We start from the raw sequence: 8,535 nt of genomic DNA on the forward strand, positions 1-8,535 counted from the left end.
TTCTTTATTCAATTTAAGAACTACACTTTTCCCTTCTCCTTCAATAATAATATTCACATCACCAGCTCCCATCTCCTCACTAACTTTTAACACACCTTCTAGCACAAACAACTGAGAATTCTCACTTCCCACCAGTACTAAGGTTAACCCTTTCTTCACTGAACTGAGTCCATCTGACCCAATAGGACTGCATTCCTTTTCAACTAAATCAGATACCTCAGACTTTTCCTGAGTTTCAATACTAGGTTCAGTACCATGTGCATCCACATCTTGAACACACTCAAACAGGACATCTACCTCTTCCAGGCTTTTCATCCCAGTCCCTTTTTCAAATTCTAAGTTCCCCTGATCCTCCCAGTTACTCTCTGGGCAACTCCCATCTGGACTAAACTCAACCCTGCGGGTTAAAACAACTTCATCTGCCAACCCAGCAGACTCCTTCAAGGTAACAGCATCCTTTTCATCTAGGACTGCCCTTATATCATTATCAGGAACGCATTTCAATTTTTCCACTTCTTCAAACAGTTTCGTCAAGCCAGACAGATCATCCATGTCCAACCCTGGACCTTCTAAATGTCTCATCTGTTTCTCATCTTTACTCTGTGCCTCTATAAATTCCCTCCTGGCTAAGGGTAGGTCTACCTCCTCTCCTTTACTCTCTTTCACCTCCCTATTCTCCGTTTTACCATCCCAATCCCTCTTGGTACAGGGTCGGTAAAAACGTCTCAGTCAAATCGACATTGGAATGGTTTAAACTGGTCTCTTTCTCAGCTGCCTTTCTCGACATGCTGTGAGTGATTGCGCATGCGGGATAGAGCTTGGAATCTAGGGGCGGATCCTCAACACTTACAGGCTTGTTCGTCAGCTTCACGGTTGAACACACCTCACCCCCGCTAAATCATTGCCAAGGATGTCCACGCCGTCTCTCAGTAATTCTGACCGTACCCCTATTTCAACTGATCCAGATACCAGATCACAATTTATAATGATCCCATGCAAAGGTAAAGCTTCTGTCCCTTTTCCTATGCCTCTCAAAACTACCTCTCCAGTCTCAGGACCAAAATCTAGTACCTTACCGAGAATCAATGACTGCTCAGCTCCAGTATCTCTCCAGATCCGCACTGGAACTGGTGTTTCTTCCTCTTTCACAGACACGGTCCCTTCTGAAATAAATTTCTCACACCCCTCTCGTATTTTATGTACCTGGGCCTTTCTCGTCGATTTGCTGATTGACTCAATACAGCCTGTAGGGACTGCTGCTTTCCCTTTTCCTGTCTCCTTCCTCGGAGCAAAGCACTTAGATGCAATATGACCAACCTTTCCACAGTTAAAACAGGAACCCTCCTGCCAGCCTGCCTTTCTTCCTCTAGCTCCTGGCTTATTTTCTACCTCAGCCGGCGGGCTTTCTCTACCATCCCTACGGTCTTTCTGGTAACTCTTACTTGAGGAAAACTTTGTCTTGTGGGTTAGGGCATATTCATCTGCGAACCTGGCAAATTCTGATATAGACTTATTTGGCTTCTCATTCAAATACGTCCGGATATCACCAAAACACAACCTTTAAATTCCTCAATCAGAATTAACTCTGAAATGCTGGAAATCCTCCTCCACCTTTTCTGCTGCACACCAACGATCCAAGAGCACACCCTTCTCATAGGCAAACTCTGCATACGTCTGATTCCACACTTTCTTTAAATCTCTGAACTTTTGTCTATATGCTTCAGGGATTAAATCATAGATCCGAAGGATGGCTCGCTTTATTTCCTCATAATCTGCAGACACGTCCATGGACAACGCCGCATATGCCCGTTGAGCCTTTCCTTTTAACACAATTTGTAACAACGCCACCCACTGATCTCTGGGCCACTTCTGATTCACTGCCACCTTTTCAAAATGCAAGAAATAACTATCAACATCTGTCTCCTCTAATGGAGGTACTAATCTAAACTCCCTACTAACATTAAACTTCTCCTCTTGATCTGCCCCTTGGACTCTTCCCTCTTGCTTTAACTTCCCCATTTCCAGCTCATGCTGCCTCTGTTTGTCCTTCTCCTCATACTTCCTCTGTGTTTCAGCTCTTTCCTTCTCCCTTTCAGCTCTTCTCTCTTTTCACCTCTAACTCCTTTAGCTGGAGCTCATACTCCCTTTTCTTCTGTTCTGCGTCCAGCCTCAATTTTTCCAACTCTACCTGAACCATCCCAATAGCTGGTACCTTTTCAGGGATATGTTCCAATACCTCAGCTGAAAACACATCCTTCTCAATATAATACTGAGCTATGGCCCTCCGCATCTCCCACTTTTTCATTGACGACTTCACCTCTGTGAGATTTAATCCTTTTGCAATATTTACCAAGTCCGTCTTTGTGGCATCCTCTAGCGCCTTCAAAGTCGGGTTTTGTGTAAATTCGTCTACGTCCATCTTTGCTGGTTTCCCACACAACCAGATCCAAGTCTGGACTTATAGCCTGATTCACTGGCCCTCCAATTTGGTATCAAATCCCTGATGAGGCCCCAATTTGTTACGTACCCCGTAACTGGGTGTCTTACCAACAAAGATAGGAGTGTCCGTTGGAGTCTGGTGATACTATTTTCAACAATATTTATTAGCAAAAATATACAAAATAATATCAATGCGAATATACAAAGAATATACGTTAGCAATACTAAACCTAAAAGTGCGGGTTTAATAATAATCACTAATGAAACAAGCTCTATCGTTGTCTACGGGATAATGATTTGTCAGATGGAAATATAAAGTTCAGTTTAGTTCATGCAGGCTGCGGTAGTTGTTTGTCGATGTGTTGCAATTGTTGGAGAGAGAGAGAGAGAGAGAGAGAGAGAGAAAATGTGTGAACAGTAACAGCTATTATCTTGCCAACCTTCCTTTACGATTTTGATCCGTCGATGCGTTGTTGTTGTGGCCAGTCACATATGACCTCTCCGTCCTTTAGCTAGACCGTTCTTCCATGGTGGACTCGTCACCCAGGTAAGGGTGGACACACACACAAGCCCCCATTGGTCTCGCTACATAACACAGTGAGTTAAAATTTACCGACCCTTCGTTCGGTCTCCGATCTCCCACCCTGTCTCAAGGGGGTTCTGATGCTCACTAGCATTTCTCCTGGTGCATCTGAGGGGTGTTACCCCAGACCTCACTTTTATCCCCTCTCATGGGGTCTCAGGTGTCAATCAGGTTGGGATGATGTAACCCATCAAACCAGCCCACTCTGGTTGCCCCCTGAGAGGTTTCAATGAATAGAACAGTACCAGGTAAACAATCCTTCTCCAAAAGACAATAGCAGTAATCTATGGTTCCGCTCCTCTTTTGTTGGTAGGAGCCATTCCACCATGGGGTACCTTTTAGCTGTGTCTCTCTCTCATTCTCCTTCATGAGCTGTTATCAATAACAACTGCCCTGGCAGCTTTCCTTTGTCTCTCTTACTTCCTTGTTATCAGCATCGAAATAGTAGCGATTTGCGATTCTCCAAAAGGGGGAGGGGCATGGGCGACTCAGCACTCTTCTGCCCATCCTTCGTAACAAAGGAATAAAGGCATATACTATTTTCTAAATGGGGAGAAAAATAAGAAATCATTGGTGGAAAGGGTCTTAGGAGTCTTCGTGCAGGGTTCCCGAAAGTTTAACTTGCAGATTGAGTCAGTGGAAAGGCAAATACAATGTTAGCATCTATTTTGAGAGTTCAATTTCAAATGTAATTGCCATTCAAACATATGTGTGAATATAGACAAATGAAACATCGTTCCTCTGAGGCCAAGATGCAAAAAACAGTACCCACAGTCTCACACAGCACATACAGTTATGATAAACAGTCACAAAAAAAATACAGCTCAAATTCCTAAGTATCATGGCTTGTAGATTTTTGGTGCATGGGATGTTGTCCTGGAGCCGTGTTTCTGCAAGAACAAGCAGGCAGCAGTTCCACATCTCGCTGTGGTGCAGCCGTAGATGTATGCGATCCAGCTTGTCATCCATTGAGCAAACACTGGAGGGCAGCACCAATGGGAGAGGTCTAGAATAGAAAAGTATGGATGTAATGCTGAGGCTTTAAAAGGTATTAGACTGCACTTCCAGCATTGTGAGCAGCTGGACCCCGTATCTAAGAAAGGATGTGCTGCATTGGAGGGGGTTCAGTGGAGGTTTGTGTGAATGATCCCAGGAATGAAATTAATGTATGAAGAACGTGTGATGGCTCTGAGTCTGTCCTCGCTGGAGTTGAGAACAAAAATGGTGTGTGGGGGGGGGGGGGGGGAAGGATCTGATCAAAATGTATTGAATATTGAAAGGCTAGATAGAGTGGATGTGGAGAGGTTGTTTCCTGTAGGAGGGGAGTGTCGGATCAGAAAGCATAACATCGGAATAGAAGAACATTTATTTAGAACAGGGATGAGGAGGAATTTCTTGTGCCAGAGGGTGGTGAATGTGTGGAATTCATTGCCACAGATGCCTGTGCAGACCAAGTCATTGGGTATATTTAAAATAGAGGTTAATAGGTTCTGTTAGTCAGGGCATCATAGATTATGGGCAGAAGGCAGGAGAATGGGGTTGAAGAGAATAATAAATCAGCCAGGATGAAATAGTGGAGCAGGTTCGATGAGCGGAATGTCTTAATTCTGCTACTAGATGTTATGGCCTCTTCATGCGTTAGCCCTGGTCCATCTCGTACCAGACATCAGACACCTTCAGCTAAGTTATTTTGTGACAATGTGACTGAAATCAAGGAAACTTACAGATATTTTGATGTTTAGCACATCAAGATGGTTATAGATGCATTTGAATCACAAACGAGAGAATCTGCAGATGCTGGAAATCCAAGGAACACACACAATATACTGGAGGAACTCAGCAGGCCAGGCAGCATCTATGGGAAAGAAGTACAGTCAACATTTCATGTTGAGACCCATCAAATATAATAGATGAATTGGTTCTGTTTCAGGTAGTCAACCCTCACCACACTTATTTTGGGTGTCTAGTTTCTCTTGTTTCCCTAAGTTTTCAATCATCCATGTGAATTGTCCCAGCAAAGGTTTTGAACATTGAAGGGTCTTGTCAGTTACATTGAACTCTTGTTATAAACATTCAATGGAACCATTTGTCAGACACAAAATGGTGAAATCAGCAATATCATTATAGCAATTGCATTGCATCACCTTATGAATTCAGAGACATTCTACTCAGAAGGTCTCCAAGAAAATACCTGCTTGTCATGAAGAATAAAGACTTTTGGCATCTGTCAGCTTTCATCTGCCAGTAAATTAGTCATGGTCAATAACTGAGAGCATGGTGTTGTTAGGTGAAGTTTTAAAAATATTTAGAACTGAGAAGGGGAAATAAAAAGGTAATTTTAAGTTTCAAAGTGGTGGGAGGGATGGATAGAACAAGGGAAATATTTGTGATTAGAAGTCAGGTCAAATGGGTTAATGGGGGTGATTATACCCACTATGTCTCTGTTATGTGTTGCTGATGCAGGGCTGTGGAATGTGCCCAAGCCAGAGAACAACTGAGCCAATGTGGTAGATGGATAACTTAACAGTGAAAATGGCACTGAGCCTCTATTCTTGTCAAACATAAGGAAATTAATGTAGCCAAAATGGAAACTTAATTTCCAAGATACAATATTCCATTTAAGGTTAAATTAGACTAAAATGGATTTGATTGAATTTTGTCTTATCATCAGTTCACCACAGCATCCACAATGAAAAAAGCACTAACAAATTAGAAATACAGAAAAATAGTAGTTATTCAAGAAAGGATAGAGAAAATAAATTACAGTGAAATTGGGCAGACATTCCGAAATCAGCGGCATCTTTCATGAGATCTGTTGTCTTTGTAGCAGCAGTACAATGTGATACATAATAGAAAAAGAACATGAATTACAGTAAATATAAATAAAATAAATAGTGCAAAAATAGAAATAAAAAATGCAGTGAGGTAGTGTTCATGGGTTCAATGTCCATTCAGAAATCAGATGGTAGAGAGGAAGAAGCTTTTCCTGAATCGTTGTGTGTGTTTTCAGGCTCCTGTACCTCCTTCCTGTTGGTAGCAATAAGAACAATCATGACCTGGGGAGTGGGGGTCCTTAATGATGGATGCCGCCTTTTTGAGGCATCGATCCTTGAAGTTGTTCTGGATACTAGGGAGGCTGGTGCCCATGATGGAGCTGACTGACTTTACATCTCTCTACAGCTCTTTTTGATCTTGTGCAGTAGCACCCCCCCCCCAACTACCATACCAGTTAGAATGCTCTCTATGGTACATCCGTAGAAATTTGAGAATATCTTTGGTGACATACCTCATCTCCTCAAACTCCTAATGAAATATAGCTGCTGTAGCAATATGTCAGGGTCCAGGACTGATCCTCAGATATTGACACCCAGGAACTTGAAATTGCTCACTCTCTCCACTTCTGATCCCTCTAGGAGGACTGGTATGTGTTCCCTCATCTTACCCTTTCTGAAGTCCACATTCTTTGGTGACGAGTGGAAGGTTGTTGCTGAGACACCACACAACTAGCTGATCTACCTCGCTGCTGTATGCCCTCTCTGAAATCCTGCCAACAATAGTGGTATCATCAGCAAATTTATAGAACGTATTTGAGCTGTGCCTAGTCACACAGTCATGGGTGAAGAGATTGTGGAGCAATGTGCTAAGTACACATCCCTGAGGTGCACCAGTGTTGTCAGTGAGGAGGAGATGTTATTTCCAATCCGCACAGATTGTGGTCTCCAGCGAGAAGGTCAAAGATCCAGTTGCAGAGAGTGGTGCAGAGGCCCAGGTTCTGGAGCTCTTTGATCAGAACTGTGAGAATAATAGTGTTAAACACTGAGCTGTAGTCAATAGACAGTGTCCTAACATAGATATTTGTATCATAAAGCCAGATGAAGAGCCAATAAGATCGCATCTGCGGCAATAGGCAAATTGCAACGAGGTCCTTATTGAGAGAGGAGTTAATTCTAGCCATAACCAACCTCTCAAAACACTTCACTGTAGATTTTACTGCAATCCATATAAAGATAATGATAAAAAAACTTAAAAAAGATAGTTTATGATTAAGCAGAGGATTATAAATTGTAGAAATCATCCCCCTCAGGGCACTCTGGCTACTCAATGCTGGTACAGATTGTTTTTTGGAATATCAGAAGTCAGAGTTGGAGTAAATGTCTAACTTTGGTATTATGAAACAGAACAAAACATGACTTCCTATATTATTAAGTGGAGGTACGAATTGTTAAGCGCCTTTAATTCAAACTTTAACACATAGACATCAACTTAATCTCTTAATTAAACAAGTCGAATCTGCATCTCCCTTGTCCACTCATTCCCAACCCCCCCATCCCAACCCACCGATCTCCCTCCTGGCACTTATCCTTGTAAACGGAACAAGTGCTACACCTGCCCATACACTTCCTCCCTCACCACCATTCAGGGCCCCAGATAGTCCTTCCAGGTGAGGCGACACTTCACCTGTGAGTCGGCTGGTGTGGTATACTGCGTCCGGTGCTCCCGGTGTGGCCTTTTATATATTGGTGAGACCCGACGCAGACTGGGAGACTGTTTCGCTGAACGCCTACGCTCAGTCCGCCAGAAAAAGCAGGATCTCCCAGAGGCCACACATTTTAATTCCACGTCCCATTCTGATATGTCTATCCATGGCCTCCGCTACTGTCAAAATGAATCCAAACTCATGTCGGAGGAACAACACCTTATATACCGGCTGGGTAGCCTCCAGCCTGATGGCATGAACATCGACTTCTCTAACTTCTGTTAATGTCCCTCCTCCCCTTCTTACCCCATGTTTGGTTGTTTGCCTGTTCTCCATCTCCCTCTGGTGCTTCCCCCCCTTTCTTTCTCCTGAGGCCTCCCGTCCCATGATCCTTTCCCTTCTCCAGCTCTGTATCACTTTCGCCAATCACCTTTCCAGCTCTTAGCTTCATTCCACCCCCTCCGTTCTTCTCCTATCATTTCGCATTTCCCCCTCCCCCCGCTACTTTCAAATCTCTTACTATCTTTCCTTTTGGTTAGTCCTGACGAAGGGTCTCGGCCCAAAACGTTGACAGTACTTCTCCTATAGATGCTGCCTGGCCTGCTGTGTTCCACCAGCATTTTGTGTGTGTTGCTGTTTGAATTTCCAGCATCTGCAGATTTCCTCGTGTCCGCGTCTTCATGTTCATCTGATTATAGTGACTGGTCGTTCTATACACCCAAAATGCCGGAGGAACACAACAGGCCAGGCAGCATTTGTGTGGACAAGAGTAGAGTCGATGTTTCGAGCCGAGGCCCTTCTTCAGGACTGGAAAATACACTGAAGAAGGGTCTTGATCCGAAACGTCGACTCTACTCTTTCCCACAGTTGTTGCCTGGCCTGCTGAGTCCCTCCATCATTTTGTGTGTGGCACTTTGGATTTCCAGCATTTCTCTTGTTTGTTCTATATACTCCACAGGTAGACAAGGGATGGGAGATCTGTCTATCCTCACCCAACGTCTGGGCTCTTTTTATTTGTCCTATGTAAAGATCCACT

General features: G+C 43.5%; 1 long non-coding RNA gene across 1 annotated transcript; it reads right to left on the reverse strand.

The window, feature by feature from the left end:
* Positions 1–2,563: 2,563 nt before the first annotated feature.
* Positions 2,564–7,983, reverse strand: LOC132404599 (uncharacterized). Its single transcript, XR_009515593.1, has 3 exons — positions 7,481–7,983; positions 4,747–4,877; positions 2,564–4,028 (listed from the first exon to the last, which is right to left on the reverse strand). It is a non-coding gene; the product is annotated as an uncharacterized LOC132404599 (long non-coding RNA).
* Positions 7,984–8,535: the final 552 nt, after the last annotated feature.

This window comes from Hypanus sabinus, chromosome 14 (assembly GCF_030144855.1).
Source record: "Hypanus sabinus isolate sHypSab1 chromosome 14, sHypSab1.hap1, whole genome shotgun sequence".
NCBI classification, from domain to species: domain Eukaryota; kingdom Metazoa; phylum Chordata; class Chondrichthyes; order Myliobatiformes; family Dasyatidae; genus Hypanus; species Hypanus sabinus.